Source organism: Neoarius graeffei, chromosome 12 (genome assembly GCF_027579695.1).
Source record: "Neoarius graeffei isolate fNeoGra1 chromosome 12, fNeoGra1.pri, whole genome shotgun sequence".
Classification (NCBI taxonomy): Eukaryota; Metazoa; Chordata; class Actinopteri; order Siluriformes; family Ariidae; genus Neoarius; species Neoarius graeffei.
The window spans coordinates 46,374,613-46,401,307 of record NC_083580.1 but is presented as its reverse complement, the minus strand read 5'-3'; the positions used below and the strand labels follow the sequence as shown (position 1 = coordinate 46,401,307).

Below are 26,695 nucleotides of genomic sequence, written 5' to 3'. Positions count from 1 at the left end.
GGGGAAAATTTAAGAGTGGGTTTAATTGGTTGAGTCTCAGTTGCCTGTGTATTCCCTCCAGACTAAATTGCTTCTCCACAGGCATTTACATTGTGATGCTTATTCTTGTAGCTTTTCATGTGTGGAAAAATAAAGCAAGCAAAATGAATCCTAGGACTCATTGTTCTGACTTGGGCATTTTTAGAAGTTTAGTGATGTGTAATGGTAAAATCTGGATTTGCTTTGCACCTGATTGTATGTCCAAAAAGTTGTATCGCAATATTTGCATTATTGGGCCTTTTTTATATATAGGTTTATGGCTTATTCTGTCAGGAGTAAATTAAATGAAAATTTCATTATTTTACATAATGAAGGCTTTGATTTACTATAAGGTTTGCGTGGCCCCACAAAATGACGATATATGAAGGAATTGATGAGCATGAAACAGTTGCAGAATGTGTGCAACTTTTTTATTGTGCAAACTGCAACTTTTTTAAAAGACAACCTTAAGTTTTCAAAATGAAATATTTTTAAGATGGTTCTATAAACTGACCACCTACTCTGAGGAATTCAGATATTTCTCACATTCTGTTGCACAAGCAAGAAACAGCTTTTCACTTGGAATCTAGTGTTTTAATCGCTATGAACTTGTCTCCTATCTTCTGCTGTGAAGTTGTTACTGTTACCACAGGCTGTAACAACACTGGCCTGACAAACTTTGCAGTATTTAGTCTTTTGGTCTTCATCAGGGGTGTGCCCCCCCCAAAAAAAAAAAAAAACTTGACTGCAGACACAGCACATTTCTTAGCCATTGGTGGTTCTGCTGCATCTCTGGTCTTGCTTTCATCAGTTTTCTGTTCTTGAATTTACTATAGCAGCAGAGCCACTCAAAGGCTACATCCACACGACAATGGCAACGAGGTGTGTGTGTGTGGGTTTTTTTTTTTTTAATAAAAGTGGGTAAAAAAAAAAAAAATCGCATCCACATGGGCAACGGATCAGTAAAATATCAGGTACATATGGCAACGCTTGCTGAAAACGATGCAATACACATGCCACACCTCTACGTGCGCTGTAAGACGGTCCCATCGGAGACACCAGAACAATAGAAGTAGGACGCATGCGCATAAACCCCTTCTACCCGGCATGAATGAGTGAGTGCTGCTTGTTCTAGTCATGTGGTTGTGACGTCATCGTAAACAAATCCGTTCTACTCATCCAGATGACTTCGCAACGGCACCGTTGCCAGATTTTTCCACTCTGGAAACCGTTCTCAAAAATATCGTTTTGGGGCACCCAAAACGCCGGTGCCGTGTGGACGCCAGGCCGAAACGATAAATTTTATCGGATTCACCTGAATCCGTTGCCGTGTGGACAGGGCCTAAGCTGTTGGTAGACACTTATGCTCCCTGTCCAGCTAGTGAGCTGTACCCAGTATGCCAGTAAATTGTTTTTTAGGTAGTGAATTTTTGTTAGTTAATATAACCATTTGTAAGAAGGGTGCACAGTTAATGGGGATCTCCTCTCAATGCATTACAGTGCTCCATAGTTCCTCTAGCAGCAAACAAGATTTGCTGCCTCCTGAAGTGTTGTGGGGAGACTTGGGACAGTTTGTATTCCCATAACTTTTCAACCAGTCAGGTTTTGGATTACATCTGAAGTTGGAGGTTCTCTTTGGAGCCACAAAGCTGGATGCTGCAGTAAGGTGTGTAGTTCAATATCTTTTGTTAACCACAACTTGTTTTCTACTTCAGCCCACCTCCATTCTATGGTGTAGTGTAGGGGCAGTTCATGTTCAGTTTTTCCCTTGTTTTAATGTTTTAAAAATGTGGGTGTGTACCTGCATGAGGACCAAGCTTATTTCATTCTTTCTTGAATGGAACTGTTGTCAGTTTATCCAAACCTCAATAGCCCCCCCGATAGCTGTACCAGTACTGTCCTTCATACAGTTCATCGAAGTTTTGATGATAAACATGCAGGTTTGGGTATTTTGTTCCCTATCTATGTCCAAAGTCTCCCAACATAATGTGTCTCCAAAAAATTATGGAAAAAGTGAAACCTGAAGCCCAGTATATGTGGGAAGCTGAGAAACTAATCTTGTGGCAAGAGGGTACAGTAAATTCTCTCTAATGCAATATGAATGTAACACTACCTGTCAATTTCTCTCAATCTATAAAAGCTGAAAACTGGTCCCAAATCTCCCTGCTCTCCCCTATAGCTGTTTGAGCTATGCTACATTATGGCAGTATATGAGAAATCATGCATGTTTACCTATTTGTCTTGTGTCACAGTTTACTGCCCAGCACGACTACATTGGTTTTAATTTTTTTTTTAATGATTTGTGATCGTTTCCAAACTGTTGGTCAGGTTCTGCTGCACCCAACACCCACTACTCCACTTCTTGATATTGATTTACAGTCATCGAAATGATTCATGACTCGTACTGTAACTGAGCCAGTCTGAAAAATCAGATTTGTCATTCACCAGCGAACATGGAGACCTTAGGTTCTCTAAGCTACTATACGCAAGGTTGGTTTAGTCCACATTTCTATCCTAACAAACATGCATACCCCTACCTACACATGTGACTGGATCACAGTAATTGCATTCTGTATTAATGCACCAGGTTTTAAACAAAAATGATCCACTTATGCCATTGTTCTGTCCATAGTTGTCCAGGGGCCAAGATGAGGGTTTTTTTTTTTTTCTCTCCTCTTCCCCCACAAATTGGTACCACCCAAGGTGGCAAAAGTTTTTTGGAATTTTAATTTTCCTACATGTTTCTAGTTCACATTTAAGACATAACCTTGCCTATTGAGTAGCTGTGTAATATTAATCACTCCATAAACATAACCACTCCCATAAAACAGGTACAAATGCAAATTTCCCTGTTTGAAGTTTAATGCCTCTAGACTTTTTTCAAAACAAATGTTCTTTTAAACATTATTTCTCAAATATGCTTTAGTTTACACTCAATCATTTATAAAGGTTTACATTAACAGCAGCAAAAGCATCAATTGTTTATAAAATGTTTACTTTGGGTCACATTTTAATGAAAAGTTTGCAATTATGATGCATGCTTGTCAGTCAGGCAATATGTTCCTGTCACTTGTATATTATTTTTAAAGTACAGCCTGAAAGCTTTCATTTCTTGGAATAACATGGCTGGTTTTCCAACATGACCTCAACAGTTCACTCCATCACAATCCGCTACATTACTCTTATTTGGGTCTATCTGTTCCAGTTCTTTACTTGGTTGCTGCAGGTTTGCAATTTGCATCTGTGCACTTTAGACCAGTTCCAAGGCATGAGTAATCTGGTAGTTCGCATGATCTTGCACATGAGCAGGATAGCAGGTTCAACAGAGTCTCTGGGGCAGGGGCTCTTTTCATCCACTTGACCAGATCCCCATCATGAATCTTCCAACCATGAACCTTGGGTTTGCACTCTAAGCATTTCCTCTATATAGCAGCCTGGTGATTTGCTCTTAGTGCATACATGAAAAGACCATCCTCACAAGAGGGAAGTTGACTGGAGTCGATCTCTTCATGCCTTGCATAAAAATGCTGGTATTGGTGTTTGACTTTTCTTGTGTTGGAAGAAGGGAGGTACGTTTTACAAGTGGCAGCCTGAAGTTTTCCAAATGGGGGCCTTTCACTGACATCACAGGTTTATCATGCAGCGTCTGCCATATCGCCGGGCAAGCAAAGAAACGTAGCCGTGGCAGTTAATGAAAATCGAGACCATTAGAAATTTTAGATGATTCTAGCAGATTGTGTTGCATTCAAAAGCTGAAACATGCAGGCATCACAGATCTATCTAATTTATCTACAAATGTATTATTTATTCAGCACACTGCTGTGTATGTGTGTTTTCACTGCTTCAGATGGGTTAAATGCAAAGGAGGAATTTTGCTGTGCTTGAGTGTACATGACAAAAATAAAGGCTGCTTCTTAATTTACCCACATGTATTTTTTCCACTTGAAAAGTGTTTGGCAAACCAGCTACCGGATTTGGGATACAACATCCTTAACTATTTAGTATTTGGCCATTCTAAATATACTGGAGAGATGCACAAGTACAGTGCCTACCAATATTTCGAGACAGGTTTTGTGCCGGTATGTTCTGGGAAATTTTTGATTAAAGAAAAATACCTTTTTATGACAAAGGTAAGCTCAAAACATGGACTTCTAATACTTTAGTGTTTAGCCAAGTCTACATTATCAGTACATAAAAATACTGCTAGTCTAGCTGCTTTATCCTGTTCTACAGGGTCGCAGGCAAGCTGGAGCCTATCCCAGCTGACTACAGGCGAAAGGCGGGGTACACCCCGGACAAGTCGCCAGGTCATCACAGGGCTGACACCTAGACACGGACAACCATTCACACCTACGGTCAATTTAGAGTCACCAGTTAACCTAACCTGCATGTCTTTGGACTGTGGGGGAAACCGGAGCACCCTAGTCTAGCCAAACATAGTCTAATAAAATATGGCGTCCAAAGCCCACATCCAGATATATATTTTAAAGCTACACAGCCTTTGGATTTCATAAAATTAGTGAAGTTTAGTTCCCTTTGAAATTTGGTCATTGTGATGTTTATTTCTGTAATATCTCGTAAAATATCAGGCCATTCTGTAGCTGGGAAGTTATTTAATTTGAGGGGCTTCCCTAGCAAATGTGCATGAAATCGCTTGCTTCACACAGTCAAGCAGAGGAAGTCTGTGTGCACATGCACAAGTTTACCTGCTTCTTCTTTTGGGTTTCACGGCAGCTGGCATCTGCAGTGTTTAATTACTGCCATCTACAGGTTTACCTTGACCTTGCACTGACAGTTGCATCATTCTGTCGCTAAACGAACAGCTGATCAGAGTTGCTCACTGACTGCCGATATTTATTAGTTTGGTTCTGCAGTTCCTTTCCTTCACAACGTAACGTCTTTTCTCACTTTCCGTTACTGCAGTTGGTCTTTCATAGTCCATTTGCACACTCGCGTCCTCTATTTTTCTCTCCTGTTTCAAATTTGTATCCCACAATGCCTTGCGTGAACGGGGAAAGCCCATCACATGATGCATGACATATCTTGAATCAGCTCATGGTGAAGCAGGATAAAATGGTGGAGAATTTAGGGCCATGTGGCCATAAATTATTTTATTGTTGTATTTAAATAATAATAAAATTGGAAGTCTGTGATTCGAATTCAGTAGCTTTCAGTCCACTAAACAAAAATAATTGGGTGTCGGGGAAAATTCTTTTTATGACCTATATTTTAAAAATCTGAAAGGCAATCTACCTTTTAATGTTTGTACATTTGGCATGTTTTTTGTAGTGCAGTAGAACTGCTAAGTATTAGGGGTTGACCGATAATCGGCCTGGCCAGTATATCGGGCCGATATTCTGCATTTTTAGGGTTATCGATATCGGGCATAATTTCCACCGATATGCCGATAACATGCTTTTTTGCAGCCATTTCATTCCTAACGCGACTGTCACTGCATGTCCTTTCCTGCACTCGCCTCCAAGTTCAGGAACACGGTCCTGCCCACCACAACATCTGATTTGTTTGGCACAAGAGATGTAGCCAATTGACATGTGTAGCTAAACGCTCTGAACTGTTTCAAGGCAGCCGTACGGGCACTCGGGCAGAAGCGGCACAAGGGATACAGCCAATCAACACGTGTAGCTAAATGCTGTGAACTGTTTCAAGGCGGCCGTATGGGCACTCGGGCAGAAGCAGATCCAACTTCAAGGTAAGGACACGCTGCTTTTGCCGTGTGGGTGCAATCAGTTAATTACTGATATTAAGTGATCAATCTCATTAAATCAGTCTCATTAAATTTGAAGGTTAATAATTAAAATGACTCAATCCCATTGAATCGTTTACTTTGACTCGTTTGAATTGAATCATACCATAGAATCACTCATTTGAAGTGAATCATTTAGTGAATCGTTCAATGAATCATTTAGTGAATCATACCATTAATCCTGGATAAATTACCAAACAGCTAGATTATGGTATATTTCCAAATTATTACGATCACTTACCATATTACATAACACATGCACCTTTTTGAATTCTTTGAGAAGATTGGGGACTTCAGATATTGTTCACACAAATAAACACAGTTTGTTTAATAAATGAATTTATTAAACAAAGATAAAAATAATAAATCAATATATACAAGCAGTGAGGTGTGTGTGTGTGTGTGTGTGTGTGTGTATGGCCTAGTTTGTTGCTAGCTAAAACAAAGGAATGTTATCTAAATAGAACAAAAGATTAGCTCTGTTGCTAACGTGTGCTTGTGTGTGTGAGGGTGGGGGGAAGGCCTTGACCATGTGTTTAGCCTCGTGTAGCTCACTACACGTGGTGGAGGCCTAGATTAGCCTTGTGTTGCTAGTATGTGTTTGTGAAAGGCCCTATGGCCTAGCTAAAGTGTGTTTGTTAGGCCTGGTGAGGCCTACTGAGCACGTGTTGCTAAAGACAAAGGGAAGCTGTCTAAAGTGTATCAGGCCTGGTCAGGCCTGTTGAGCACGTGTTTTCTCAGTAACAAAGATTCCACACTCATAACATTACCAAACTCACTGAAACCTTGATAAGGTCAAAATGTATGATAAGGAAATTAGTGTTAGTCAGAATGAGAGAGAGAAGGAGCATGCACAGCCTATCTATTAAACAATTGAGAGAACAGAACAATTCAACACGCTGCGTGTTTAACAGTGTAACAATAAACCTGGGTTTAAATTCACACTATTTCAAATAAAAGCAAATTCCTAAGACTATCTTAATTATGCCCAAATGCCAAAATCTTACTTAATCCTGCCTTTAGCAAGATATGAAGAACTATTAGCCGGTGTAGTTTCGGGCCTCGCCGTGGGAGCACGTGAGCCGCTTGTGATGGAGGCGTAGAAAACTTTCGGGTCCAGCAGAGCACTTGGGTGGTTCCCGTAGAAAGCAGAGGATTCTTGGTCTGAACCTCAGCGTTCGTGAGGAAAAGTCTCTGATCAGAATAAGATGCACAGCGCTTTTGAGTTAAAAAGGATTCAATCGCTTCTTAACTTTTAACTGCCTGGGCTGCAGTCGTGACGTCACTTCTAATACAAGTAAACCGGTTGTAACTCAGGTTGAGTTTAAAGATCGCGCTATTCTGGACTTTTACCTTGGCCAGTGGTTAGCCACAGAACGCGCTGGATGGTGAATCTTGCAAGAAAGAAGTGTTTTCGGGTTGGAGAGCATCTCTTTTGTGCGTCTAGACTCGTTGAAATCCGGACGCGAGAGACAAAATGGCGGAGCTTCCGCCTGGACTTATGTGCGCATGGCGGACTGACGTAGATGATCCCGCCCACGCGTGACGTAGGTCAACGCGGAAGTAGGCTGATGGGAAATGTAGTTTCTTAAAGAGACAAAATGGCGGCATGATACCTACAGCCGCAATAAGTCACAAACACAAGTTGCAAAAGCACATCATTATATGTTTACATTCTTCATCTACTACTCGTTAAAATTGTCCATTTGCATCTGTGTAGCCAGGCAAACTTAGCTTACGGAAGGAAGCACTTGAATTAGCCTACAACCAACTAGTCTCGCTGAAACTACATGTAATGCTTCCTTCACCACAATATAATCCTCCTAAATTGGGAATATTAGGCTTGGGCATTAAAAGCATTAGAATGTAGATGGTTACTTAAGTTGTTACATAATAGGGATTGATAGCCTACTTTGTTTGATTTTACTTTTTAAAAAATGCTGCAGGCAGCTCCCTACACTTGATTTATTTAAAAACTACTTGAAGTTGGTAAGTCTTACTTAGTTCTTAGTGTAAAAGAATCCACAGTGTGTGTTCATTTATTTTCCACTGAAAATGGTGAGCTGTAATATAGTAGGGAGTGATTTTTTTTATTTTATTTCTCATTTTATTCTAACTAATGTTTGACTTTATTGTACAAATGCTGCTGGCATCTCCCTGCACAAAATTTCATGTTCAATTTTACAATTAAACATACATTTCATGGATATGAAGGTCTGTGTCAGTGTGTGCTATGTTTAATTTCATGTGAATTATGTTTACATTTATCGGTTGCACATATCGGTTATCGGCATCCCAATTCCATAATAATCGGTATCGGCCCTGAAAAAAAAAACACATCGGTCGATCCCTACTAAGTATGACAGGATTGCCAAAGATCTGTCCATATTACGCCAACTTACGGACTTGTTAAATGTTAACTTGAGTATGCCTAGGCTAGATCTATGAAATTTTTATAACCGAAGGGCCTTGAGCTAGAAAAAAGTATTCGGAAAAATAACAGGTGCACAGAGCTTTCATACTAACCTGATATAACGTTCTCCATACACATGGGAATGCTTTGTTGGCATCCGGTCTTCCCGTTTAACTGCAGCTCGCCATTTTTCTCATATTTCTGCTTTCGCTGGGAAGTGGTCAAAAGTTTAAACCAGGTGTGACCCTGATAGGTGTAGTGGCTCCACAGGGGGTGCATTATGCACATCAGAGTAGAGTGTCTTTCAAGCAAGCACTTCTGCTTCACTTTCTCTTCCACTTAAGACACTCCCCCCCCCCCCACCCCCCACCCCCCGAGCATGCGTTTAATCAGCTCCTGGTATAAAATTATAAAGAACAGAAATGAAATTCTGAGTATTTTCATCTAGCTGTACTTCTAAGTTTACCCTCTGCCAGAAATTCACCTGTGAGTGTGAAAGTGAAGCAGTTTTGTCGAGTTTTTCAGTAACTGGAACTCCGATGAGCGAAGCATGTTTTTGCTAACTTAGTTTCTTGCTAGCCACCTAGGAAAGAGAATAACATTGCATCTACTTGCTGTTTGAAAGATACTTATAAAACCAGTCAGAGTACAAGCATGAGAATGTCTATAACAAACATTGGTACCGATCATAATTACAAGAATGTTCGATGTTTCTGACAATAATGTTAATGTACCAAAGAAAGATGGAACATGTATCATTGTGTTAACATGAGTTGGCTAACGCCTTGACTAGCTGGTGCAGCATGATGACTTGGTCAGCAGAATAGTTAATCATGTTTGAAATGTAAAAGATGCGTGGCACGTATTTTGTTTACATTTAAGCCACTTGGTTCAAGTATGTTCGCAAATGTTAATGGTTTGTAATGCAAATGTACGTTTTGAACAAGTTAAAAGGGATATGTTACAGTAAAAGAGAAATATAAAAAGAAATTTGCTTAGTAATGGATATATATAAAATATAGCTGCAGCTACAGTTATTGACATCTTAACGATCCTTTGGCCATTGCAAAAGTAGAAAAGACTTTCAATATGTAAATTGTGCATGAATAATTACTCAAACTTCCACTAGAAAAAGAGTTGATTCTCAATTACTTAGCGTATTGGATCATGTGACACCGTTCCACAATTATCTACACCTTTGTCCAGTTATCGACATGTTCCATGTTAGGTCAGAGATTTACCATCTCTCCCTCTTGCCCCCCAACTGGAGCGATCACCATCTCGAGATCAGTCCCCTCGTGTCACCCAGAGCTCTGGGGTGAGTCACGAAAAAAGACAGGAACCCCATGAGTTCACAATCTTTATTCACAAGTCCCCAAAGACGAAAGGGTACAGAGATCTTTTATATATGTGTGTGTGTGTGTATATGGGGGGGGGGGGGGGGGTGAGTGAGTGTGACATCATTGCATGCTTCAGAGACTGTAGTGAAACCTTGGTCTGAGCAGGTCACATCTTAATTACATCAATCATAAGAGTAATGCTCTTACACATTTCATATCAGCCAGACAGATATCAAAGGCCATTTCTTACGCACAGCCTTAGGTCAGAGATGGCACAGGGCAATATGTTCTGACAATGTTCAAAAAGATATCAATATTACGTCTCGAGTAATATGTCATTACGACAGTACTGTGTCTAGCTGACCAGAAGGTCACAGAAGAAATTAATGCCTCCTTGGTCATTTTAAACAGAAATACTATTTCTAGCTGAAATAGTAAAATAGAGTAGAATAAATCCTTAACAATCCCCCTCTTTGATACTAGATTAGACTAGTATCACACCCCAGTATTCTGATCATATGTGATTACATCGAGAATTAGGATTAGATGTATGCTTGAGTTAATCCTTGCTCTTCTTGACGTGTATTGGTGCTCAGAGGGCAGGCATGCCCTATCAGCCCTCATCCCACCTCACCGGAGCTTAGAGAAACTCGAAACCTCTTAATTTGTCCCAAATACATGCTCCTTCAGAGTAATTTGTTCTAAAACAGTGAGGGGAAAATGAAATTAGAGGGCATATCGACCTGCAGAGTAGTGAGAACAGAGTCCTGTAAGAATACAGAGCTTCAGAGCATAGAGGCAAAGGTGGACGTGTAATAATAGTAGAAGGCGGCATCAGATGACAGACATAACTTTCATTTGTGTGCGCTCGTACAGTCCAGTTAGCGAATTGCCAAAAGATGTCTCGAGGTCCAGCTTGAGCGGGTAACCCTGCTCCGAGCAGCAGTAGAGTGGTCATGAAACTCGTGATGAGGACTTTCACGGTTGTAGTGAGGGTGACTGGTCCCAGACAGGGGCGCGAGATCTCTACCCCTCTTTGTTCACGGCTTCTTGCAGGAAGTGATCTGAAGATCCTCAGCTCCTACTTAGTCCCTGTACAGAGTTTAGAGAGGAGAGAGAGACTAGAGAGGGACACAGAGAAAACGTTAGTAGCAAACTTGTCATTGTAACACAGCTTTGTTATGGAGCCTTCTTCAATCGCATGGCATGGATCCACTGGAAAAAGGTCAGTTAGAACAGCAGTACGAGTAATGGCGACTATTTCTGCAGGCCCACTATATCTAGGTTCTCCCAATTGTCCAAATCATTTAAAAAGTTGCACCAGCACCTCGTCTCCCACGTGAAAGGGGTGTGTGGGTGCTGCTGGTGGAGACAATATTGTACTATTGACCTTGGTACAAATTTTATGCAATCTTATCTATAAGGGCTGCAGAATACTCATCCATATGTGTTTTCAAATCAGAGGTACCCAGAGACAGAGTTCCCTTCTTCCAGGGGAGAGGGAAAGGTCTTCCAAAAATAATTTCATGGGGGAGTATCCCCCTAGGCTAGGTCTTGGTGTCATATGAATTTCAGCCAGAGTGGCTGGCAATAAGTCTACCCAATTCTTCGAACCTGTGGCCTGCATGGCCTTAGTTAGTTTGTCTTTCAATGTTCAATTAGTACATTCTACGATACCAGAGGATTGAGGGTGGTACGGAATGTGAAAACGCCAGTTTAGTGAAAGATACTTACAAAGGTTTTGTGTGACTTTTGAGGTAAAAGGGGTACCTTTGAGTCTATGGCATCTGGAACCCCATAACTAGGTATTATTTCTTTTGCCAGAATACGAGTAACTACCTTCGTGTTCTCTCGAGAACAGGGAAAAGCTTCTACCCATTTAGAGAATTTGTCCACAATCACCAGGAGATATTTAAACGGCCCACAGGGAAGCATGTGTGAAGTCGATTTGCCATTCTAGGAACGGAGATGACAAAAATCAATGAGATTTTGTACTAAGGTAGAGTGAGAAATGGGCTTCCCATCTGCGGTGTGGAAGCCTCGAGACTGCCAAATCTTCCCAAAATCATGAGCCACACCAAAGGCGTAACGAGAGTCTGTGTAGATTGTGACATCCTTGCCCTGAAACAAAATACAGGCACGCGTGAGGGCATACAACTCCGCTGCCTGAGCCGAAGAGAAAGGAAGAGCATATGCCTCATGCACAATATCATGCAGTGAACACAGAATAACCACATAGGAAAACACCATCTGAGGGTTTAGAACAAGAGCCATCAACAAAAAGTACTCCCCCCCCCCCCCCCCCCCAATCCCTAGAGGGCTGGAGGAGAGATCAGACCTGATACTTGTAGTATGTACGATTTCAGACAGACAATCATGATCAATGTCTAAAGTGTCATCCTGAGAATTAAGGAGGTGTGTGAGAGCGTGACCTACAGTATCGAAAGAGGATGTGGCACGAATTTCGAGATTAGTAGAACAGAGCAGTCATATGTTGGGTCTGTAAATTTTGCAACACCTATTTAGCTTGATGTGACGAGTGCAAAATCAATGGGTGAGAGACAACCAATTTTTCCACACCTAAAACCATCAGAGCACATGCGGAGACAGCCCCTAGACACGCAGGTAAGCTTTGAGCAACAGTGTCTAATGTTTTAGATTAAAAAAACCGCACAAGGACGCATCCCCCCCATGCTCCTGGGCCAACACCGCAGAGGCTGTGCCTTGTTGTTCACAGGCATAGAGATGGAAGGGCTTGGAGTAATCAGGTAAACCCAGGGCCGGGGCGGAACAAAGAGCGCTTTTGAGGGAGTGATAAGCGTCCGCCATAGCGTCAGTCCAGGTCATAGGGTGCTGCAGTGGATCATGATGAGAGATTGCAGAACGGAGAATCTTGTCATATAAAGAGCAGTCAGGGATCCATTGTCTGCAGTAATTGATAAAGTTCAAACCCCAAATACTTAAGTGTCCATGCAGCATTGCAGCTTGGTCCTGGAAACCTTAAAGCCCTTGTGCGTCAGATGTTGGAACAGGCGTAAGGAAGGGTCTTGGCAGATTTCTGGTAACTCAGCAGATACCAGAAAATCGTCTGCGTACTGCAGGACCACAGGGCCCTGGGGGAGGGAGAGGTCACAGAGTGCGTCATGAACTACGGCTGAGAAAACAGCAGGAGAGTCAATGAAACCTTGAGGCAAACGTGTCCAAGTATACTGTCTCCCCCTGTGCGTGAAGGCAAACAAAGGCTGTGTGTTCTTCAACAGGAACGCTGAAAAAGGCAGAACAGAGATCAATAACGGAAAAACAGCAATGATGAGCAGGAACCTGTGACATTACAGAGGAAACGTCAGGTACAATGGGTGCAACAGGGACAATCGGTTCATTAATCTTACGTAAATCCTGCGTAAAACGCCAGGTACCATCAGGTTTAGGTACTGGATTGACAGGTGTATTGTACGAGCTGGTACAAGGTCTCACCACACCTTGCTTGAGAAGAGACTGTAGGATGACATCAATCCCCTGAGCCTTAGTTTCAGAGAGAGGGTACTGCTTAACATAAACAGGAAGCACATGTTTAAGCTTAGCCTCATAAGGAGTAATAAGTTTAAAGAAAGAAAAGGAGATATAAAACAGGGCAAATTGAAATGACAGATACATTTTTAATTCAATTAAAAATAATGGGAATGAGGGGATTGCTGCAGTTGCCTTGGACATTTTGACTTTATGTATATGGAATTTACCTAGTAATATAAAGAGATTAGTTATGTTAAATTTATTATTGTGAGAAAGTGCCAAAAATAATGATTTTCTCATCAAAGTTAGCCTAGTAAACTAGACCCACCTGCCTAGCGGCCAAAAATATTTTTGCCTACGAGTGGGTCTAGCCTTGGACCATATCAACAACACACCCCGGGTATCAAATCGTGCCTGCCAATCACAACGCAAGGTTTTTGTTTGGATTCTTTGGGCGGGCTTTTGCAGGAGTGATGACAAGGCTGCGCGACGCTGGAGAAAGCACAACAGGAAAGATGGCTATGGCTATTGAACAGCGCTCGTTTGACTCCGCTTTGGAATCAGTTTTAGAAGAATTAGACTTGGAGTTTTTGTTGAAACATGAGCAGGAAGAGGCTCTCCGCTCATTCCTTTTCAAGAAGGATGTTTTCGCTGTTTTGCCGACCGGCTATGGCAAAAGTCTGATCTACCAGCTGGCTCCCCCACTGCTTTCTGTCGCTCTGACTACGTCACAGTCACTGTTGCGCTGATTGGTCAGAGTGTTCGCCTATACGCACAGAGACAGTTTGAAAGACAACGGGTTGTTCCTACCCACACCCTTCGGAAATGTCTACGACCGAGACCAGACTAAATATTCACATTTAGTCTGGCTTGCCAGGCTACATCAAAGTGATACTTGACTGTAGTTTTAGCGAAAAGAAAATTTCCCAAATCTTTCAACACTTCAGATATTTGGGACAGTCATCCAGGAGGAAAGATGAGCCAAGGCGGGAGGCAGAAAGTCATTGGTGCAAATAGTCATGCTGGATCCCTGAAACGAAATGGATAAATGTAACAGCACGCCCCAGTAGATTAAAGGGACACTGTGGCATAAACACAAAAGAATGATGAGTAAACAATAGAAAATAAAATTACATAAAATAAAGGGAGAAGAAGAGAGATATCTGTGGCTGCCCATTGCAGATATCTGTGGCTGTGTGTCCTTGTTGAAGCATCTGTGCTTGCATGGATGGTTGTTTTGTTTATATTGTTGATATCTGTAACTGGGTCAGTCTGTGAGCACTTTATCAACAGTTCTGCTCAATGTTGGCTGAGAAAAGAATACATGAGAGAGGCTGTAGTGATCATATTGCTATGGAACAATTATTCAAAATATTATATTTATAATAGGACGACAATTATTCAAAAAATGTCTACGTAAAGAGCGGGTTGGCTTGCTGCTGATCTAATTGCATGCTTCCCAGACAAGTCCACGTCTCGCTAAAACGCGTCAGAAACTTTGAAGTGAGTTCAGCCTTCTCCTATTTACAATTAGTAACCTGTGAAAGATCACGGTTAGCTTGCTGTCATGAGAGCAGATAACACATCAATTGTTCCTTTAATTCCCTGATGAATTCATGAATATTGAATCATATTTTGTGTAGTTTCATGTCAATTCCATTTCAGTTCCAGGTTGCAGTGCAACAAAATGCGGAAAGGTTCAAGGACAATGAATACTTGTACAAGCCAATGTATCATAATAAATTGTGATTTCATGATAGTTAAATAAAGATAAACCCAAGTCTCCGATTTATAAACACCACTGGAAAGACAATTTTTTTTTTCAGCATTCTTCAAATAAACGTTTGTTAACTCTGTTTCTTGCTGAAAAAATTATGGCTAACTAAATACATTAAAGGCCTATCCATTCCATATCCTCCATGGGTTTTTTTTAAAGGCAAAAGTATGGAGGTTTAAAATTCGGCAAACAGTTAATCAGTTAATTGTAAGGCACATTAAGCAAAACAACACAGTCTGGTAAATCAAACTTTATTCCACTCGTGACTTTACTGGTATCTTTCCAGTTACAAGTTTTGGACTATCGACACACAGTGAATATAAAATAAAATACAGATGATCTACTCACCAAACGCTGAAACTAATTGATTAAGAAGCAGATTTTTTTTCTCTGATGATTCCATTCTGTGTTGAGGGAGGAGGATCTCTCTCTCCTTCAGTAACAGTGATGAGATTCACAAACGATTCTGATCTTTTTCGAAACGAAACATAAAAATGACTCGATCGAGCGAATCGATACAGACGCATGCGAGTTTGTTCTAAAGAATCGATTCAGTGAAGCTTTCGTTGAGATTATAATGCACACCAGAAACATAGTTCTGACTGTTCATGTCCAGAGTACTGATTTGTTGTTTCATTATTTTGTGCATATCCAGTAATGCCATATATAAATGCTGAAACAATTAAAAAATAAAATATACATTACACAGCTCCTGGAGATTGCAAAGATAATCTAATTGCATAATGTACCTTATGCATATTTGTCTATGTGCCGAGGCGAGATACTCTGGTTTAACATCTAATCCCATGGGGTTTCCTCCAGGGTCTGGGTACCTTCCCCGATAGCAGAGGGTCGTTGAAACGACGTAGAGTTTTGGTCAGAATGGTCGGTTTCCGTCGTACGTCAGAAAATCAACGTTGAAACGGCGCCGTGAAACGTTGATTTCTCCGCCGTCTGAGAGGGTCGATTTATCACCGTTGAATCAACGTGGGTAAAGGTTGATCTGTCGACCGTCAGAGAAGGTTGAATATACGACGTTGAACCATCGTCACTTTTGCCGGCCAGTTTTCAACATTGGTAGGATGAGCAACTAATTCTGGCCCGTAGCCAGGGGGGATCGAGGGTTCGTTCGATCCCCCCCGCGACACCGCGCCCCGGACACACACGCCTCAAGATTACTCAAGATTTATTCATTTGTTCATGTCCGATGAATATACATTGATTCACATTTAAATTTACAATATCAAATCCAGACTAATCAAAAAAGAAAAGTAGACTAAGTGAGGACGAGTTAGAAAAACGGGTTCATTTCTCCTATGTTTATGTTTACACGTTTTGTTCAGACTGCTTTACACCCCAATCCAGTGGGTGGCGGTAATGCCCCCATTAGACCCCTTTCACTGACGTCACCCGAAACCGGAAGTAAACAAACCCTGCGCCACATTGGAAGACCAACAAACTCGTGATTTGGGGGAAATAAAGGCAGCGCGCGGTATGTGAACCCACGAGGCACTTGATTCATCATAAACCTACAATGGTAAACTTTTGTGCTGTGTTAGGGTTCTAACAAAGCTGATGGGAAAGAAGTCTTTCTACAGAATACCAGCTGTGATTGAGACACAAGCAAACCAAGGAGCTTTCTGCCAGGAGACAGAGAGAGGATTTAGCTGCTTTATGCAGAGCGGATCTGAATACTTCAAGTCTATTTTGTTACTGGTAAGTCACTAGGCTAGAGTGTTGTAGAACATTTTTTTAAATGTTTACTGAATAAAAACATCCTTAATTTTATCAAATATTCTCTACTCTATATTTCATTTCTTTCTTTTGTTTTAATTTTCCTCCCTCCATCCCTCTTTGGATTTTAAATATAGTTTTTCCCCATGTCCAAATAATGAGGTAGGGTGGCATTTAGAAACCCATAGCCTACTGCTGACTTTCTTTATCAATGCTGCATCAAATTAATTTTGGTTATGTTTTTCTGTTTCCATGTACAGGTCTGCGCCGCAGGAGGAATAGGCCACAATTATAAATAAATCATAAAATGTTTCTAAGAACTTGTGCAAGTGTGTTCTGTTCCTTATAAATGTTAAAAGTTATGCCTCATTAGATAGCTTGACAAACATTAGGAGAGGTGCATTGTTGCATGCATTTTTATATCCTGTTGTACATTAAACAGGACGTAGCCTACGCACATTGATATAAATTAAGTTTCACTTTCATGGTTGAAGTATGCATGTGTGTGTTCATCCTAGGCAAGAGCCCCGATGCTTTATTGTTAGCTAGTTTAATTTAGCCTGTTTTGCTTAATTTGTAGCCTTCCTGTTGTACATAAAACAGGAAGTAAAGTTGGATGAATCATCGCCGAAAATTCAACTATAAATCGACCGAAATACGTAGTTGAATAAAGGGTGAAAGGGGGTCTATTCTCTGTCGACCACCAGCCACTTTTCAACGTCGTTTCAACGGAAACTCGTATGAGCAAAGCGGTGTTGAATCCACGTCGGTGATCGACGGTGATTCGACGGCGTATAGGTCGAAGAACATGCCGATGATTCCACGTCGAATCAACGACCCTCTGCTATCTGGGTTAACACAATTTCCCCCCATGGTGACACGAAAGGACCATCTCGAGATAAATTATTCTGTGGTAACCCACACAGACGCGCGCGCACACTAATCATCCCGTGGCAACTCTCCACGGGGATACACTAATCATCCCGTGGCAACTCTCCACGGGGATAAATGGGTTTTCGGATACTACCAACCAGGTGGAAGTCCCCCAAAATACCTTAAGGTTCTTACCTGATTCAGAGTATCTTGGACGAGACCCCAAACTGTTAGATCAGAGATTTACCGTCTCTCCCTCTTGCCCCCCAACTGGAGCGATCACCATCTCGAGATCAGTCCCCTCGTGTCACCCAGAGCTCTGGGGTGAGTCGCGAAAAAAGACAGGAACCCCATGAGTTCACAATCTTTATTCACAAGTCCCCAAAGATGAAAGGGTACAGAGATCTTTTATATGTCTGTGTGTGAGTGTGACATCACTGTTTGATATCTGTGTGTGTGTGTGTGTGTGTGTGTGAGTGAGTGTGACATCATTGCATGCTTCAGAGACTGTAGTGAAACCTTGGTCTGAGCAGGTCACATCTTAATTACATCAATCATAAGCATAATGTTCTTACACATTTCATATCAGCCAGACAGATCAAAGGCCATTTCTTACCCACAGCCTTAGGTCAGAGATAGCACAGGGCAATACGTTCTGACAGAATGTTCAAAAAGATATCAATATTATGTCTCGAGCAATGTGTCATTACGACAGTACTGTGTCTAGCTGACCAGAAGGTCACAGAAGAAATTAATGCCTTCTTGGTCGTTTTAAACAGAAATACTATTTCTAGCTGAAATAGTAAAATAGAATAGAGTAGAATAAATCCTTAACATTCCACAATTATTGACATCTAGATTATTTATTTAAAAAAAACAGTATGTGGTATTAAGTTAAAACAGTTTTTATTTAAAATTTGTTTTACATAGACATGTTTGGTACAAAATACCTTTTATATAAATATATCCATGTCGGTGCTTACGTAAATGAGGAAGTAATTCTAATGTTTGTAAATAAATGAACTGATCATGTTTAACCTGTCTCAGAAAATCTTTTTGTTACACTTTCTACCCATTTTCTAAGTATTTTCATAGATCACATTTTGTTAATCATTCATTGTTTGTATTAATTTCTAATTTTGTAATTTACCAATAAATGTCAACAGGCTATTGACGTTGTAACCATATGAAAATCTAGGTCAAAGGTTGCATGTCATTCCTCAAACCAAAATACAAAATGTCTGCTGATTATGGTAATATGTCATAGATATTTACAACAAACTGCAAAAAAAAAAATCTGAATGGAATAGAAAAATCTGAATATTTCAAGCATGTAATTTTTTATATGCAAGGAACTTAATTCTGGTCTAATTCTATTTATTGCAATAGGATTCCAAATACTCTATAAACATTCCATTCTGTTATGAATCAGAAAAAAAATTATAAATCACAGCACTTTTATTTTTTTTCAAGTACTACTTCTACTTCAACAATATTACACAAAGATCAATACATAACTCTTGTAAATGTCACTTCATTCCACAGGGTGTCGATAATGGTGGACACCGGTGAAAGTGATCACTATTATCGACACCTTCCGTGACTTCTCAAATGCACGTTTAGATACAAAATGGCAACTGTCAAATGAAAGCTTAAGAAACAAAGTAGGTTTCGACAAATATCATGAAATATCTGTGAATTTGATAAGTAAAAACATATCCATGATCTTTCCACCATGCTTACCTGCGATGATAAAATTCAGATTTCCCTCAAATTACTGATCGTGCTAAAAAAAAAATTACCATCTCCGGTAACGAGCTGTGTCATCAGATGACAAGACCAAAGGGCAAGGGGGGGTCTTCCGGTTGATTAATTAGCCAATAATAACTGTTGTAACTGTTGTGTAACCTTCATAAAATTGTTTTTTACTGGTAAATCTGAAAAGGTGTTGATAACTATGGACTTGATAATTGTAGCTGCTGCTCTCTCTCTCCCCCTCTCCTCTCCATATATTATTGCCTTGATTTATGCAATTCATTCACCTTATATTGAAAGCATACGCTTAAGTAATTAATTTGCTTATATTTCATTACTAATGGTTATTGTGATGTACGTAATTCATCTCACTCTAATCTAAGTGTATCCTTAGTTATTGTTTACACAATAGATGTTTTAAATTGAAGATAAGAAGTTAATGAGGTCTCACGTTGGAAATAGAAATGGAACAGAACACTTGTTCTGCACTTTGTGTAGACAGAATTTGAATCCAAGATGGTGAGCCCAACCCAGTGAGACTGCGGACGATCACGGAAGCGGTGTGGCTAACCGTGCGATCTGTCCCAGAGAAAGAACCTGACTTGCTGATTCATTCATCGAGATACCAGATAACAGTATCCATGCTGTTGACTCTACACAGGTAAAATAGTCCTAGGACTACATCCCGTGCATGTTCAAGGAACTGAACTTTTGGAATCAGTATGCACACACTCATTTGAGGAACAAGTCAATACACACAACATTCAAGGAACCGACCTGTCGCAGCGGGGGCGTGGTCAAGCGTCAGTCTGTGACTGGAGGGCGGAGTCAGGGAAGGTAAGTGGCAGAATTACTGCACCTGATGTTGATTAACGTGTGTTTGTGTCTTTTCCCCAGTGACCGCGCCCTATTTAAGGAGAGAGCGAGAGCAGAGGAGGAGCTCTCTCCCCAACCAGACACCTGATGTGTGTGTACGAGTGTGTGCAAGAGACAACTGAAAAGTGTCAAAATAAAGAGTTACGAAAATCAGTTCTGGCCTGCTGTCTTCTGTGCTCCTCCCACTCCTACAAACTGTCACACGACCCCTCTTTGGACATCACACACAAGTGTAAAAGACTGAACTAAAAGGGTTTTCATTTTGTTTATTATTTTGAAGAGCTCTTCCTTTTTATTTATTTTGTTACTTGCAAGTTTAATGCAGTGTAAGTTGCATCACTATTGTGACAGCAATAAAATTGTCAACTGTTCAACTCTAACTAATGTGAGCCTACCTCTCTCCCAGGCCTAGGTAGATGTTTAGTGCTTATTTTACTGGTGCAGGTCAATGAGCACTACACAGGCTTATCTCCACATCTATTACATCCAAAAGCATTACAGGTTTCTGGCATTGTTCTTTTTGATGTAACTTCAAGTTTATCTATAGATGTTTACTGAATTGGGTTTACAAGCACTCGAGTACACTTGTGCTACTACTGTGCCAGTCATTGTCAAACACAAAGCTTACCTGGCAATATGGCCACATAAACAAATCTGCAGTTAAGATGATGTCATGTGAAAGGCCCCTATAGGTCATCAGAAACTTCCCATGAGCTTCCCAACTCTCTGAATGTGTCTTGACATGTCTTGCTGCTTCTCAGTTGCTTGAACATGGCTGACTTTCCACATCCAGAAAAAGCACTTACTGTGTCACAGGCTATGAAGGCATGCAAACCGACAAAGCCCTTCAGAGACTGTGCCTCCAACCACATGCCTCGGACTATGGATATCGGTGTACCTTGTGCGGTTATTGGTTCCACATTTCTGGTAAATGGGACACTGAATGTTCTTCCTCAACCCTACACATATCATTACATCTATGTCTTCTGCTGTGACTACTAATGTCTTGTAGCCAGTTTTAGCTGCATGATCGGCGTGAAGTAGCAGGTGGGTGTCTGCTTCTTCCTGTGTGCTGGTGAGATCTGGGACCTCTGTGCATTGCTGTCTTATGAGCTTGAAACATTCTGCCCCACAGGTAACATACAGCACCTTGTCCTTGATCTTCCAAGATGGCTTTTCCATTCTTCCACCAAGAATCGAATGAGTTGGGTTTTGTTAAAAGAGCTAGACAAGCTCTTTCTCCACTGGTGTATGTGGTGGCCAGGAGCAATGTTTCTAAGCTGGATACCTAAACTTTTGCCTTGGTTTGCTCTTTCTAAATGTTTGATGCATCTTTTTAGACATCAAAGATAATATCAATATGCTCATTCAGAACGCCTTAATGGATGACCTGATCCAAAGCTGCTTCTGTCAGTTGTGTGCGAGTTTCATCATTACCCCTCATCTTTGCACTAGGCTCATGTCATCAATCAATGTCGCTGAAGGCTGGTCAATAGACTCTGCTGGTGTGACTTATTGCTCAAGTTCCCTTGCAAGGGCTGCCTTGTTGGTCTTTTGAGAGAGACATTGCTGTTTGCCAAGGTCCAATTGGATGGGCTAAAACATCACCCATGTGCAGTTGCCTGCTTTCTGCAGCAAGGGTCATCTGCCCAAAGAGCTTCTTATCAGCTTTGAAGATTACTTCTTTCCTGTTTCCAAGGCTACATGACTTGCCAGTGTCTGAGAATGTCTTCAGTTGCTTCTATGTCATCTTGCCATAGAGCTTTGGGGCTTTCATATCAGACTCCATCCTTTCTCGCTTGAAAGCTGGATAAGCCCCTTCGCCAACTTGAACAGCATCCATGAGGTCTCTAGCAACATCTGTAGGGGCAGCAACATCAGTGGACAAACTGACAATATCCATATTCAGGACTAAAGGGTTTGATCCAGATGTATTTCAGCAGTTAAACAAGGGACTGGACATCAGCTTCATCTTTCCGTATTCTTGGTAGTTGGAGATCTGGATGACCTGAAGTTGGTGTCATCCTCACCAGTCATGTCTCTTGTCTGCCTCAGACATCTGCTTCTGTACTCTGATGGCAGAGAGTACCTTGTCACCACTCCCTCCTTCAGGCTAAAGTCCTTTGTACCACCAGGAGTTTGTATATCTTTGTTCATGGTCTCTTCTATGGCTTGGTCAACAGTTATTCATCCAAAGGGGTTGTTGCTGCCAATCTGCACTGAAACCCCAACTTGGCTGAAGCAAGTATGTATATCTGGATGTTCTATAGGCAGGTGAGACATAGAGTCTTAGTAGTATGGGAGAAATCTAGCATATTTCACCTTATCCTTGGCAAAACTCCATGGGATCATCTGTTTGATAGCTGCAAGGTGAAGCTTCCAATTGCCTTCCCTTGTTGCTCTGATTAAGGTGAGCACAGTGTATTTTTTATGATCTAGGACATGTTCTATGATGCTACAAATCATTATTAATCATTGAATTAAAATTTAATAATATGTATCAGGCAATGCCAACCTTTTGGCATTATGGCCATAGGAACAACCATTTTGAATTGTCCTTAAAAAAAAAAAAAAAGACAACCTGTCCTACCTGGTAGCCTTATCATATATGAAAACATTTATATTGATCCTATTGACATTCTGGAGCAACAAATCTTTTGCCAGCTTTGGTAGTACCAATATCTTCATTGGCTCCTGAACTATTGGATATCCTCCTCTTAACCCATCATGTAGCCAAAGCTTACAGTTGAGACTAAACTGCTTAGTGGAAGAATTATTGTGAATATATTATTAATAATGAATTAAATCATTTGGCACTGAATTGCATCATTGCTTCAGTATTGTTCATCTGTGCAATGGCCTTACCCATGATAAAATCACTGTAATATTCACCCTTTTGTGGCTTATTGTTTTATCCAGTAGCATGCAAAAAAAAAAAACAACAACCATGTAAACATGCCTGTTACTGAATTTTAATTTTGAACTGGTGCATCATTTTGACAACACTCATCTAGTCAGTGGGAAAACACTGGGAGTGACATCAGAGTGAAATATCAGAAATCATTATACATTACAGGACACTTTTTATATGGAATAAAAACATGTATTCTGTTCCCTTTGAGTGACTTTCACTCATTTGGCTTGATAGCATGCAATAGTATCATATTTCTTACCCTACGTGTATTATTCCACTCTACCCAATGGAAAATGAGCGTGCAATATTGTTACAAGAAGACATGATGTTGCACGTCAGAGCTCATGCAAGTATCCAGTGACAACTTTTCTGCTGCACATGTGCAGAATAATTTGTCCCCCAGTAAAGAGAAAAGATGAGGCTAATCCAGTGCTATTGCTAGGATTAGCTATGCTATAATTAAGCACTAAATAAATAAACTGAAACTAAAGATGCACTGACCACCCAAAAGGCTACCAAAACTTCATTATATATTCTTCATGCATATTTACAAGAGAAAAACATAACAATGGATCTTGAAAAACTGTAAAAGAAACATGTCTGAGACATAAAATTTCCGCACTAGCGAGCAACTGTGACAATTTGTAAACAAACATGGCCGTGAAGTTTGCTTCATTAAAAGTGGAAGATTTTGAGAGAATTTTGGCCGCCAGGTAGCTCCATTGTGTGTATTTGTCGATGTTGATTTTAAAAGTATGTAAGTAAATTACATAGGGAAATGAAGATTACTCAAAGCATATATGCAGAGCCATGGCCTCACTTTCGTTTATAAATGCCTTGAGACCTCAAGAATGGCACAGGAATAGTTTTAAGTGTTAATAATAAATCTAATATAGTAATTTTTATGATTAAAGTGATTTATATAGGTAGCGGTCTGAGTGAATGACCTTGACATCCGTAACGTCACAGCAGGAAGTCTATCGGTCTCATCGCCATTTCCGCTATACTAATGCTGCCTTCATGTGGTATGGGAAAGATGATCCTTTCCACTTGTGAAGTGGAAATTACGAGTGCATTGTGTTCAAGTGCTTTTGTTGTCATAGTTAAGAGAAACATGGCGGACCCAGAGTTTACCCTGACCTGTTTCTTGGCTGCAACTGCATCTCGTTGTGCGAACGGGCACTCACCTGATTCAGCAGATCTGGGTGGAACTATTTGCAGAGCAGTGGTGAAATCCTGATCCATGAACAACCTGCCATCTCCTTCCTGCTGATACAGAGTTTGGGCTATGGGCTGGGTCATGTCCTGGGGCCTCATGTACAAAGCTTGCGTATGCACAAAAAAGCTACGTACGTCACTTTCTGCGCAAACATTCGTATGTACAAAGATTGACTTGGCGTGGAAAAGTGCGGTACTCTACGCAAACCTCATGGCTGGCGTACGCACATTTCTGGTGCATCTTGGTACTTGGCGACACTTAGAGGCAGAGCAACGCAACTACATTTAGGCCTACTCGGTCAAGAGTCATGACATGGCGATAAGAGGCATCCAAAAATGCATCGGAACATCAGGATGCGTGAATTGAAATGTATGTCAGTCATACGACATTGTCGAGACACATAATGCGAGACTGTTGGGTAAATGCCAACAGATCCATCAACCATCCCTTCCATATTGTAATTACGGGAAATGAGAAACCCCAGCAATATCATTTCGATATTATTCCCACTGACTATTGGTTAATTAATTAAATTAAAGAATGCACATGCAGGACCATGCATTGCAGCTAGCTTAATAGATCTTCCTCGCACATTTGCCGCGAGGTGTCAGACTGAAATATTATTAGTTGATGTTGCGTGGGGTAGCCTTATCACATAATTACCAAGATCAATATATGAAACGATTTCTAAGTGCGTACAAATCAGACACAACCGTGGTGTGTGGCGTGTTACACAATGTGGCGCAGCGGCACGGCGTGCCAATAATGGAGCGAGACCTGCCGGAGGACCCAGACCCTGGGCCTCACAACGAGGTGCCACAGCGAAATGGCATACAAACCCGGCAGTGCTTAATAGCCACAGTGTGAAAAGGTAAGGACAGACGGGACACGGGACACCATTCATTTTTTAAGATATTCTTTTAATGTGTTATTCAGTTCCTTCAATTCCTCGCGAATTCCCTCGAGGTTGTCGTTAATCGCCTCTATCCCCTTTAAAATTTCCCCCTGGGACTCAAGGACCGCGCGCGTCAGCACCCGGCCTGTGGACCCGGCGACAGGGGCAGGCGGTGGAGAAGGGGGGCAGGTGACAGTGACGCTGGATCCGCTCGGCTGGGGGTCCTCTTCCTGCTCGGGTGGGATGGACTGGGGGTCTCCTATTGTTCCCTGGCACCCTGCTAGAATACATTTGTCATTAAAATCCTATTGTGGAAAATATGTGCACGTTTTATTTCTGGTTACATGTGGCTAGGAATATTGGGCCTACTAAGAGAGGAAGACATTTCCTCAAATACAGGGTGTCCCCGAAAAAATGTACACATTAGACCACTAAAGGTGTTTTTTTGTTTTCAAAACCCATGTAACTCAAATAGACACTCATTGTGGTGCAGGCACTGCGGACGATGCGAATCATACCATTATCTTGGTATAGGCTACATTCACATTCAGTGGCATACAATCAGTGACCGTTGCATGTCTCATAGCATACACTTTGAACATCACTTTAATTGGAGGTGACAGAACAATTAAGTGATGTATGTGAATTCTATTACACTGTGCTAAAGGCAGGGATTAACGCGAATAAATGTTAATAATAAATGTTAAATGTTAATTTGATTAACGCGAGATTTTTAACATTAACGCGTTAGTAAAAGTTGCCATGTCTTTTACCTAACGCGGGCCTTACTGCAGGTCTATTTATACTAATTAACATATTCAGTGTGGAATAATTGAGGGAGGAGACGGGGCGGGGAACGGGGCTCGTGCATGTGCGCCGAATTCCACGTTGATTGGGATGTACAACAGGAGAGTGCGTGGAAACCTTCGTATGCACTGATTGATACATCCGGATTTTTTTGGTCGTACGCAAATTTCCCGATTTTGACGTGCGCACATATTTAGTGGGAAATCCACGCAGGTCTTTGTACATGAGGCCCCAGGTCCCAGTACAACATACTCTCACTGGCGTACACTACAGACCAAATAAAGTCACGTGAGAAAATTGCATTCGAGCGCGGACCACACAGTACTAGCCTACTGGAGGCTATAATGTTATCCTCGACTGACTGCTAGCTTGCATCTGCTTTTTAAAACCAAATAATAACGGTATTTTTAAAGATGGCAACAAGTATAAATGGCGATGTTATTACAATTGTGTATGCCACAGCATTATGTAGGCTACAAACTAACCAACTAACAGCAGTAGAGGACGTTTAACAATGCAATGCTTACCATTCACAAAACTTTCGCTACTCTCCGCCATGTTGAAAGGTCAAAGTTTATCTCATCTCGGCAGCTCGTGTATCAAAAAATTCTTCCAGCTTTCCAGTAGAAATTACGACGTGAGTGGGTGTTCATGTGCAATTTTGATGTCGGTTTTTGGTATTTACCAGAGGACGTGAAGGCACCATAAAACACAGAGCTGACTGCAACTCCAATCCTCCATTCTGAGCTAATTTATCGCCATGCCACGTAGATGTGTTTTTGGCCGGTGCAGCAACACAA

General features: G+C 41.1%; 1 long non-coding RNA gene across 1 annotated transcript; it reads left to right on the top strand.

Annotated features, from left to right (window-relative positions):
* The first annotated feature begins 16,353 nt into the window (after positions 1-16,353).
* Positions 16,354-16,876, top strand: LOC132894919 (uncharacterized). Its single transcript, XR_009655694.1, has 2 exons — positions 16,354-16,538; positions 16,817-16,876. It is a non-coding gene; the product is annotated as an uncharacterized LOC132894919 (long non-coding RNA).
* The last annotated feature ends 9,819 nt before the right edge of the window (positions 16,877-26,695 follow it).